At 53.8% G+C, this 12,114-nt stretch overlaps 1 protein-coding gene across 1 annotated transcript in view; it reads right to left on the reverse strand.

Moving 5' to 3' along the window:
• The window catches only part of LZTS1 (leucine zipper tumor suppressor 1), a 50,073-nt gene extending 37,980 nt beyond the window's left edge, over nucleotides 1-12,093 (reverse strand). The window contains 1 exon segment of the mRNA XM_025044189.1: nucleotides 11,910-12,093. The gene's annotated coding sequence lies outside the window, so the exon portion shown is untranslated.
• Between the last annotated feature and the right edge of the window lie 21 nt (nucleotides 12,094-12,114).

A 12,114-nucleotide genomic window follows, 5' to 3' on the forward strand; every position in this document is an offset into this window, starting at 1 on the left:
AGGACAGGGTGGGGGCCTCCAGGGTGTCATCTGAGCTCAGGGGCTCAGGCAGGAGTGAATGTGAAGCAGCACAGGTCTGGGCAAGGCAGGGAGACCGCGCTTCAGCGGGCCAGGCCTGCAGCTGTCTGCTCCCAGAAGTCCCCGCCTGCCTGCCTGTCTGTCTGTCCCTGTCCCTCAGCTGCTAGTGGGGGTGGGGGAGTCCAGGCAGTGGAGCAGTCCTCAGCCGCTGGTGGAAAAGGTGTAGGGGAGTGGAGAGGGGCTCTGGGTTTGTGCTGCACCTTTTCGTCCTGTTTCCCTGTCTTGGGACGCACCTCCTGAGGGACCTACTGGGCGGAGACATCTTAAGCAGGCACCTCAACACTCACCACTGTTTCTAACCCTTCACTAAAACCACTTTATGTCCATGAGAGTAAGGCCTAATTCCAGGCAACTCGTGTTCCTTTAACAAGTTCCACGTCTGTCAGCTTCTCAATGCACGGAGCATGGTCAAGAGGGAGGTTCGGCAGTCCTTTGAACTCTGTCTCAATCCCGCAGGTGGGAGGTTCCTGCCTCCACCTGATTAAAGGGTGTGGGGGGGTTGCAGAGACTGCCCGAGACAAATCTCGGGGCTTCTTTTCTCCTGGCAGCTTTCTGAGATCTCTTCGAGCTCTCCTAGTCCTAGAACACGGCCCCCCGCGGCTGGGCTGGCATCCCCTCCCAGAGGATCCTAAAAGCCACGTGAGCCCCATGTTGGTAGAGGCACTGCCTTCTCCTCCAGCAGATACCAACATGCTGGGACGGAGAACTCACTAACTCTGAAGACACAGGTTCTAATGTCAGATCGGAGGCCTAACTAACAGTTATGTGCTGTGTGCCGTGGAGGAAATCACCTCAACTCTGGGCCTCACCATTAAAGCTGAAGAGTTTCCTCCACTTAAACAAACAAACAAACAAAAAACACACAGAGGAAGAGGAGGAGGCAGGTAGATGGTGTGTTCAACGCCAGCTTGCTTGTTTCACATGGGACGATCCGTGTCTGTGTCCCTTGTGGGACAGGGTGCGTGTGTCAAAATAGGAGCAGCTTCTTCTTGGTCCCCCGGGCTCCTGCCTCCATCTGGTTTAATGCCCGTTAGGCGGAATAAATGTTCCTCTAATTTTCCGATGCGGAATTAGACCTCAGTCATTTGCCTTCTCCTGTGTGATGCAGCCGGACCTGGGTCCTGCCACATCTGTGAACCCCCCATAGAGGGAATGCATAAAAAAGTTTCATTTTATTTGTTTTTCTTTCTTCCCCCTTTCCTGACCTCATGTGCTACATAATCCAGAAAATGGTCCAGATGGGAAAGCCATTGGCTTTGAAGCAAGAGGCAGGAGGAAGGAGGAAAGAGGCATGGCACACGGCCCCTCGCCCTGGGGAGAGACCGTCCTCCCTCTGTCCTGCTCCACGCAAGCACTCGAGGTGGCACTGCGGGGACCCTCCTGAGGCGGGGAGGGGACAGCCGGCTGACCCCAGGCCTCTGAGCCTGACCCTCTCACCTCCTCCTCTCCAACACGCATAAGCCAGAGTGAGCAAGGGATCCCCCTTCAGCTCTGAGTCTTGGCCTCGGGACGGTCCGTGATGTCCCACTCACTGTTCTACATAATTTCATGAGTCAGTTTTAATTTAGTCACATTGACAGGGTGGATGGAGACCCAGGGTGACAAAGGCGGAGTGGTTCCCTCCTATATCGTTTTCAGCTACAACGGTCCCGTCTCCCTTTGCAGAGAAAGCAGATAAGAAGGTCGTGGTCACAGTTGGCACTGCCGGACCCCAAAGCTGTCCTTCCCTGACCCCCCTGGACATGTGTGTGGACCATGGCTCATGACCCTCCCGCATAGATAACTCACTCTCTGCCCGGTTTCCTTGCACTGGAGCTGATGGGAGGGGCCGAGGCGAACACAACGAGAACTCCTACGATACTTCATGTGCTTTTACTTACATTGCTCATGGAATTTTCATACAAATTCTACGTGGGACACAATACATTTTACAGATGAGAACACTGTGGCTCGGTGAGGCTAAGTGACCTGCCCAGTGATGCCACACAGGTGACAGGTAGCATAGCTGGGATCCAAACACTGGTCTCTCTGATCCCCAAACCATGTTCCTTCTGCCGTCCTCTCCCAAACCTGCCCATAGAGTGGACAAGCTTAAAAAAGCCCAGGCCGTTAGGATGCTTCCTTCTCTGCCAGGGCTGTGGGCTGCCACCCAGGTGAGGATGAACCCCTCGGGGAGACTAAGGCAAGGGCTGAAGTATTTCCGGAGGAAGGCCCTGTCTCCAGGTGTCACCTCACTGGAGACTTCGCGGGACGCTGTCCGGGCCTGGCCCGCCCTCGGCTCACAGGTTTATAGCAGGCAAGTGGGAAGTTCCTGAGCCGGCACCAGGCTGAGGAGCCCTTCAGAGGAATGCGGGGAATGGTGTCCTGAGAGCTTCATGGCTTTGGGCAGGGAACCCCAGGCACCCTGCTTTCCTGAGACTGAAGGAGGCCCCCGCTTGACGAGACCTGCCTCCTGTCTGGGGATCTCGCCCGATGTGGCATCAACACCCTGGGCGGCCAGCACGGCTGACTGGCACTCACGACTTTCGCGTTTTCTCTGGATTTGATTTAAACTGAGACTGAGGCAGGGAACTTGTTCTTCATTTTTGAAAGGCGCCGACTGGTAGCCACTGTGACCGACATAGTCAACCTTCACTGTCTTACTAGCTGGGAGCTTCTCAGAGCCCTCGGAACAAAGGAAGCGGAGCAGAGGGGAAGAAAATGTCTACTGCACCCAGAGAAACAAGAAGAGGACAGGGGAGGAAAGTGGGTATGTGCCGCTACTGCTGTTCGGGGGTCCCTGACGTGGGTGGGCGCAAACCCACAGAGACCGAGAGCACCCCTCGGGCCACCTGCTGAGGAGCTGATGAAGTCCACTGGCCCTGCTGTCCCCGTTCACAGTTAGCAGTGGGTGTCAGGAAAGGGTCCTGAAGGGGGAGCACAGTCCTGATTCTGTCAACTAACCAGCAGTGGGACCCTGAGCAAGGCGCCCGCCATCTGGCCTCTGTGTCTTCATCCATTAAAAAAAAAAGCCAGCTGTGATTCCTTCCGGGTCCAAAGCAAGGTGTTAACCATGTCTCCTGGTATAAATAAGTCCTCGACACAGCACATTAACCCCTGACCTTTGATCTTGGACGAGGAATTCCCGTTTCCTTAAAGTCCTGCCCCCCCACCCCGCCCCCACGTTTCTAGGCTGCATGAGATCTCTGGGAGTATGTGCTATCGACCAGGAGGCAGGGAGGAGGATAGAAAGGCATTCTAATAAATAATGTTATTTCTAGAAAACAAGTCTCTCCACCCTCACATCTCTCTAACCTCCATTGCTAGATGAACTTCCTAAAACCCAAGTTGGCTACGTGCCAGTCTTCACCCATTACTGCAGTGGCTCCCTACTGCCTGCAAACTCTGAGCTGGGCAGAAATGGCCCTCCTCAATCTGACTCAACTTGCCTTTGTCTTGGGGCTACTTATTGTCTCCGATCTTTGCCACCCCCTCCCTCCATCTCTTAAAATTATATGCAGCTCAGAGGGCCCTTCTCAAATTCCATACCTTCCATGAAGACTTTTCAAGCCTGAATCGCTTACATAGTGATTTTTTTTAAAGGATGTATGTATCTGTCTCCTCCCCCAACTCCAGGCCAGTGACACCTTGTGGCAGGGTCTCCTCCCATAAGCTGCCAGAGTGCTTGACACGAATCTGACATTCTATGACTTTAAAGGAATGGAACTAAAACAGAAAAAACTGTACTCCTGGGGTCCAGAACAGCAGGTCTTAGAGGTGAGTAAAGACCACAACTTGGAATTTTTTTTTTTTTTTGGTTGGGGCGGGGGGCAGGTTGGGGTAGATAGAATGGTTTTTAAGGATCCCTTAAATCCTGAAATTTTGTGTTTCTACGCAGAATCCTGGTCACTTCTCCAATGCAGGCTCTTTAGTTTCCTGATAAATCTGGGAACCCTGGGTTTAGAGGTCCTGTTGCAGCTCGAACATAGACGTAACTCCATCATTAAGAGAAAGTTTCTAAGTCAATAGATGGCTGAGGTGCTAGGGAGCCTGGGGAAGCCGAAACCCTGGTGCTCCAGTCTTCCTGGTCGATGAGGAAATGTCGGTCGGTCAGGAAAAGCCTAGCATCCTGCCCCCAGCCGCCCCCCAGCTGGTGCGGAGCCTTTGGTCAGGGGCAGCTGCACGCCCGTGCAGGGAGGAGGCAGCAGCTGGAGGCCCTCCTGGCTGTCAGTGGAGCTCCCTTTACAGTGCAGGTGGAGGCTGGGGGCTGCTTGTGGCTCTCCTTTTCCCCACCTGCCGGCAGTGTGGTTTGTCTGCTGGCGCCACTGAGGGCTGGGGCTGGGGGAATTTGATCGGCAAGGCGGGGGAGGCTGTCTCCCCTAGACGTGAGCCCAGGCTAATCCTGTCCTCCGGGTGCACTGCTGAGATGCCCTTGCCGGGAGGCACAGGAGGGAACCAAAGCCGTGGAGTCTGAAGGCTTCGAAAAATAAGGGAGGGTCCTGAGTGCTTACAGTGTCCTTCGTTAACCCCGCTGCCCCTGACCTCACGGCTGAGGTGGGAGGACAGACGGCGTCCTTGAGACACTCAGACAGGCTGCCTCTTAGTGACTGTCAGAAGGTCAAGAGCGGCCCGGCGGCGGGGGGGTGGGGCTCACTCCCCAGACTTCTGACCTTTGACCTTCTAAGAGTGGTTCCCCAGTGTCCCTGCCTCCCTAGCTATGTGAGCAGCTTTTGTTCTCAGGGTTTCCCATTATCTCACTGGTGAAGAGAGTGGGAGGGAAGAAACAGGGGTGGGGCCCACCAGGTCCCAAGCCCGCTTAGGTCCTTGCAGTGGTCCCCTTCCACTGTCTCCCTGAGAGACCAAATAAATGTTATCAGTGGACTCAGAACACCTCCTATCAAGGCCACTCTGCTCTGCCTGATGCCGTCTCTGCTGTCCTACACGAGAACCGTGCCAGTCCGAGCGCCATGCTCGGGCGCTGGATGAGGCATCCAGGACAGCCCCATTGTGGGCCGGACGGCACGCGGAGCCTCTGCACCCAGACAGAAGCCGCTCCGCGTCTGCCTCCCTAGCTGCTCTGTTCTTCTGTAGCGTACCCCTTTCCCTCCCCGAAGCTTCCTCACTGAGATGAAGACCAAGCCCTAGAAGCCCCCTTATCATTCCTTTCTCCTCTCAGCTGCCTGGGTTCCCGGACCCAGTGGCCCTTGGGCAGCACAGGGAGATGTGAAGGGGCTGGGAAGGAAAGGCCGTCGCAGGTCTCATCACCATCGGTGTCAGCCATTTGGGGCTGAGCCCTGACTGTGTCCGGGGCCTGGTGCTACACGCCCGAGGCATGGAAAAGCCCAGCATCCTGCCCCGAGCAGCCCCCCAGGCATGACACACTTTCCATTTCAAGGGGTCTGTAGTCTAGGCAGGGAGGAAGGAGACGGCTGAGCACTAAGCACAACACCGGGGACAGATGCTCCCTGGGCATGGTGGCACCCACTGCAGAATTTAAGGAACAGGGAGCTGCTGGATGGGGGGCACTTTCTCTCCCAACAGCTGATGTCCTTTCCTCCCTCCAGACCAGGCAGGTGCAGCCCCTCAGTACTGAGTGTTCCCCTCTCACCTCGAACACCTGCCTCTCCCCCTGCCGAGCCAGGACCCACTTACCCATTGCCCACTGCCCCGCCTCTAGCGTTATTGGGGTCACCAGGGAAAGGTGCTGGCAAACCCGAGCTTTGTTTCCCTGCCTCCTTCGCTTCCTCTCAGCTCCGTCCTTCTCGCCTTTCCTTGCCTGCCTATACTCCATCTTCTCTCCTTTCTGCAGGAATGTAATGTTCGGCTGCTTTACACCCACTCTCTGAACGCTGCCAGTGAATAATGACTAAGGTGGTGGGTGGCAGTACAGCAAGTTGAGACCAATTTAGCAGTCCAGGGCGCCAGGAGGAGGCTGACTGAGCAGCAAATGGCTTTGCCACAGCAAGGAGAGTGCAGATGCCGCAAAGCCGGCGGCCCAGTGAGCCACGTGCGCACAGTCCTCCTGCCCTGGGGCCAGCAGGCGCTGCCTCGGCCACCCCGTGGTCAGTGCATGATCATGCACGGGGCAGGGTCAGTCCTTAGACACCAATGGATTTGCAGAGCAATGCCCACCCCTCCCCGATCTCAGCTCCACTTCCGACACCCTGGAAGGGCTGTGTCCTTGTATCTACCTGGGGCTCAGAGTTTCACCGAGACCGCTGCGTCTTCTTCTGGGGGGTGCTGCAGCCTGGGGGGAACCTGCAGCTCTGATGGCCACCTGAGAGACTGCTCTGGGCATGGCAGAAACTGAGGTTCTGGGGTGTCAGGGAGGAGGCTGCCTGAGCACCCTTCAGATCATGCCACAGAGAGGCCAGCCCAGGGAGACTCAGGTGTGGGTCTTCCAGGTCCTGCCATGTGGAGTCGCTGAGGTTTCCTGTTAGGGGATGTGACTGTAAGTGTGGGTATCAGAGGAGAGCATGTGTCAGCGAGAGAGATGACAAGACTGGATGAATGAATGTGGTGTGTGTGTTTGTGTGTGTGTGTGTGTGCGTGTCATCTCGTCTATCCTGAAGGCAGTTATCTTGCAGTGATTAAATGACATGGAAGCAAATCTATGGGTGATCTGGGTAGGGCAGCTCTTTGTTCCAGGTGCTGGATGTAACTCACATCGCATCTGTTCCGATACTAATTTGGCCTGTCACTTGTTAAGAAAAATCACCTCTCTGCTGGACTGATGAGAACAATTAGTGTTAGCTGTAGGGTGCGAGCGCGCGCGCACACACACCCACACCCACCCACACACACATGCACACTCGGTCCTCTGTCTTCCGGCTCCCTCTGCACCCAAAGCACCCCCTTTCCCATCCGTACCCCATCCAGGCCTCCCCTCATCGGGAGGCAGCCTCCCCTCATCTCGTCTACTCTCATACCTTCAGTCACCTCCAAAGTCTGGTTTCCCCACACTGCTCACTTTACCGGCGGAGCCCGTTTTAATTTAGAACTTATCCACCCATGGATAAGGTGGAAACGCTGAAATAGATAATCAAATAAAGTTTGGTATTCCAACGTAACGTCATTAATTCAGATTCTGTGAAGGCAAAATTTGCTATAATTTCAGTGTGGAGGGGACTAAACCTTATGAACTGACTGGCTGTAAAGAAAGAACCGACGTAAGATAAAGTTCGTTCCTTAAAGTAAGTCTCAAGTAGATATTCCAGTGTGCTAGATACTTCCTAGTTTATTGTTTATTGATCTAACATATGTGCATAACAAGGGCTTAGGGGCCAGGGGAGGGGCGCAGAAAAAGTGAAGAAAAAACTCTGACTCTCAACATGCTTGAATGACAATAACTACGAAAGTCATTGAGTTCTTATAATTTTAAAAATCTTTTTTTTCCTCCTGTACATTAAACAGCTGTCAACAATTCGGCCAACCTAAATCTGTTTAATTAATGAGGCCTGATGGTTACAGCCCCAGATTGGGAGTCAGGACGGCTGGGTTCCAATCCCAGGGTTTCACTTGAAATCTTGGGTGAACCTCTGACAGGCTCATTAGATTTTCTCATCTGTCAAATTTAGAAGAAATCTTCCTACAGAGTTGATAATGATGATGACAACAACAACAACAACAACAACAACAACAACAACAACAACACGGCAGCAGCAAGAACGACATCCCTTCTCAGGTGTAAAGTCCTGGACAGACAAAAAAGGCTACTGAAATCATTAATACAGGAAGCCTAGGGCTGGTGCTCGGCTGTCAGGTGGAAGTCAGTGTCTGGCCCGAAGCAAGAGAGTGAGAGCAGCAGGCCAGAGAGGGCAGGTGCAGAGGCAGCGGTGCCGAACGGCAGCTCACCCCAAGCCCGATCCAACCACGCTCCGCCGACATGTCCCCAGGCACCGCTCTACACCCTTGGAGGGCGAGGTCCAGCCTGCATACTTATTTGGCAGGAGGCAGATGTAAGAGGTGAGCCCTCCCACCCTTCATTCCAGGATCTGTGCGGTCAGGGTGATGGGGGTGGGGTGGAGGTGGGGTGGGGGACTTGGGGGGAGGAGGTAACAGGCTCCCGCAGGGTTCCCCCTGGAAGAGAAAGCCCATCTCCTCAGCTCTCGGCTTGCACCTTGGAGTTATGACCTTGCTTCGTCTACTCTCATACCTTCTTGAGGTTCGGTCCATAACCACCTCCGGCCTGATGTCTTCACCTCCCTCCTGCTGAGCAGCTGCTGTGTTCAGTGTGTCTGTCACTGAGTCATGTGTGCTGGTTCCTCTCCCCAATTCTCATCGCCAAGTTTAATCTCAAACCATTATTTAGCCATATTTTTAAAATCCCCTGTCTCCCTGGCACCTTGCATGGATAAGACTCTGAATAAACAGTGAAACGCCAAGTTTTTCAAACTTGAGTGATGATCTTTGAAGGGAAAACTAAAATCGCCACCATCCCTGAGAAGGCATGTGGCAATGCTGATATGAGGAATAATGGGGTGGTGCAAAGGGCGTGGGAAGGGAGTCACCAGGGCTGTGACCGCGTGACCTTGGGCAAATCATGGCCAGATTACCTCCCCAAACATGGCAGCAATTCACACTCCCAGCAGCAGAGTAAGAGTGTCCAATTTAAATCAGTGGTTTTCAACCTGCAGCAACACAAAGATCTATTCAAAAGCGAACTCAAAGACCTACCATGTAAATTGCCTAAAGATCCTCCAGGCAGTTGGACACTTCTCTGTTGGCAAAGCCCCAGAAATATCTCATCATTGCCCTGAAACCACTGCCCCTGGGGTTCCGGGTATACATTTTAAAACCCCAGTGTCTAGATCGCGCCTGGCAACTCCCACTTTATAATTATACTCGTCAGTTGATTGAGCTGGAGATAGAGTTCATGGGTTGGCAGGGTGGGTAGGGCTAGGTTTTCCTCAGGCGCCTGAACTGTCAGAGGCAGGAGTTGGGGTGGAGAAGCCCTGTCTAGGCAGATGCCCTCAAGGAGTTGGCCTTACGGAGGCAGGAAAGTCAGAGGCCAGGCCAGCAAAGTGTCCCCATGCAGAAATCCACTGTTGCAAAAAAACGCTCCCTGCCAAGAGTCTCAGATAGGTCTTTTCTCTCCCATCACTCTACTAAACAAGCATTTACTAAGGGCCTACGCGGAGTAGCCAGACACTGTACTCTGAGCTGGGAATTCACAATGCAATCTCTGCCTCCAAGAACATTGCTGGCTCTGCATGAGCCAGCGGATAAATGTGGGATAGCATGGAATGATGGCAGGAACTCAGAGGAAGGCCTGTGAGCCAGACTAGGCGGAGGTGGAGGGACAGGGGAAGAACATTTTATAGAGAAGAAACACGTATTTCTATGTTCAAAGATAGCAGACGTGGAAGAGCCAGAGGCTGAGCTGAGTTCAAGTCCTGGCTCCTCCACTTGCTATCCCCAGCTGCGTTATTTAAGTCTCCTTCTCCGATCATCACACATTCTCCGCCGGGCTGCGCTGAGAATTAAGTGACATCATCAATAAAAAGTACCGGGTGCACAGTGCACGCAGTGCATGGTTGTAGATGTTGTGAGCTATGACCCATTACGCTCGTCTGTAATCTGCTTAATGACAGGTTTGCCATCATTACCTTGTTTGTCTTTGAAGCCCTGCTGCCTGGCCCAGAGCCTTGCATTTTGTAGGTACCCGATGTCGAATAAGTGCAAAGGCATATAAATAAGTTTTGGGGATTAGAAAGCCGTTTTTTGGCTGGAGCCCATCTACCTCTTGGCCCTACCTAGAGGCAGACACATGGTTTCTCAAAAGTGCCTGGCGCATCTTCCCCTGACACACGCACAATGCACACACTACACAGCAGTGTACCTTTGATGGCAGCCATCCGGCTGCACACCTACTGAGGCACATGCACAGACGGGGGTCCCTCCTACAGACACACACATGCACGAGCTCCATGGCTGGAACAGGTTCCACCTCCTGAAGGACGCAGAGGCTGCCATAAACGTTAAATAACAACCACCTCAACTGTCCCGTCCTCCCTCTGGCTCACCCACAGACACCTTTGAGAGACACCCTTCTTTCTCCACCTGAGTTTCTTCTTATCTCAAGCAGAGCATCTCCTACTCACAGCTATCCAGCTGAGGCCTTGTACTTGCACTCCTGGTCGCTAAGCCTAACTTTGCTCCCATTAGCTTTGGACCTCAGGGAAAGCCCTGCCCCTCCAGTGCCTCAGTTTCTTTACTGGTAAACACAGAGAGTGAACCGTGCTTCATGCCAACCCGATAGTTATATTGGAGGACAATGGAGATGACGAAGGAGATAACGTCTGTGATGTGTGGAAAGCGCCTCAGAAGAAAGGTGCTGGATAAATACAAGGTGTAGAGGCCACGCCTGATTGGCGTGTATGCCTCTGCCCACAGACTGCCACCCACACTCGGCCCTTCCCTCCCTGAGCACAAACGCCTTTCCCCCTGTGAACGCTGTCTGTGATGTCCATTTTCACATGAGCACGTATACATACATGCTTCCGACACCTGTATTTTCTCCAGCATGCCCACAGAAAATTGTTTTTGGACTTAGAGGAAGCTCAGGTTACAGTCTCTTGCTCTCACCCACAGACTCTTCTCAAGGGTCTCTCAAGAATTGCCAAGCAGACAGCTCATCTCTTTGTGGCTGGGCTCCTCGGCTCCCACGGTTATAATTAGGCTGCGCTTCCAGCACAGCAGGAGACCCTTATCTGGCACAGCTCCTGCCAAGAGCTCTCCAGAACTTGGTGCCTCCTCACTCATTTGCCAGCACCCAAGACCAGAGCAGAGGGGCTGATGGTGGCAGGAGAGTGTGGATGGAATGGAAGAGAAAGGGCCTGGGAACTTCAGATGCTCAGATCCCTGAGGACTCCACGTTCCTGGGAAATTGAGGGCTCTGAAGCTAACAAGTCTAGGATACTTTCCTAGGCCTGAGACACTCGTGGGCGAGCAGAACACTCATTTGTTCCACAGTTCAATCCTTTCCACTTGAAGCAGGAAAGAGAAAGAGCACCTGGCCCTTAGTGTTTCGGTGGCTTAAGCATGTGGAAGGGTCTGTGTGTGTGTGTGTGTGTGTGTGTGTGTGTGTGTGTGTGTGTGTAGGGGTGGGGAGGGAGTGGGGGGCTGGCTGCTTGTGGTAAGTGAGAGAAAGAAGTGAATGTGGTGTGTGTATAGGTATGAGACTCTGTGTGCATGTGAGTGTGTGTGCGCGTGTGTTACTTTGGCTGAATTGCATGTCCAGGATTGATCCTGATGACGTATGGCTTCAGGGGGCCACTTACATTTTGGGGTTCATCATCCCCCTCTCTATCCACATGACATGTGACATACTCCTTCAGTGAAACATTCCGAACCTCTAACTGCATCAGTGTCCTTGCAACCAGTGCAGACAGAGCCCATCTCCAAAGTTCCAGACGGCCAAGTTCAGTGGTCCTGCTCCAGCTGTCAAACCCTCTGTATGGGGTCAGGATTCTTCCAGTCTCACACACACCTCTGGCTCCATCTTCGATATTAATTGTCCCCCAACCCAACACTTATGTCCATCAAGATCAGATTCGGGGCTGGGAGAAGATAAACCCTGCCTGCAGAAGACCAAGACAAAGACAGGACAGACGTACCATTCTCTCCTTTGGGCTGGGATCAGCCAGCAGCACCCACCCTGGCAGAGGGGAGACCTTGACAGCTACGTGCAGAGACAAAGACACCTAGACAGACCTGGCATAGACAAAGACCGACAGACTCGCGGACGCGCCGCACGCCGCGGGCAGCGCGGTGTCCCCGGAGCCTGGGCTCCCTCCGCGGCAGCAGACCCTTCTGGGAGGGAGCGAGACCCCTCGTCCACCGCATCTTACCTGCCCCCTGCGCCTCGGGCTGACTGGAGAATATTTTTCAGTGTGTTTGCAATGTGTTCTCGTCTCTCTTTTTCCAGAGCTGCCGGGTGACTCTGGATCGCCAGACAAGGCGGGCAGAGAAACTTTCGGCCGCTCCGCCCGCGCGCTGCCCGCCACCCGCCCGCTCGCGGCGCGCCGGCCTCTGTGCGGGGTCCAGAGCAGCGCG

Source organism: Pteropus alecto, unplaced genomic scaffold (genome assembly GCF_000325575.1).
Source record: "Pteropus alecto unplaced genomic scaffold, ASM32557v1 scaffold160, whole genome shotgun sequence".
NCBI lineage: Eukaryota > Metazoa > Chordata > Mammalia > Chiroptera > Pteropodidae > Pteropus > Pteropus alecto.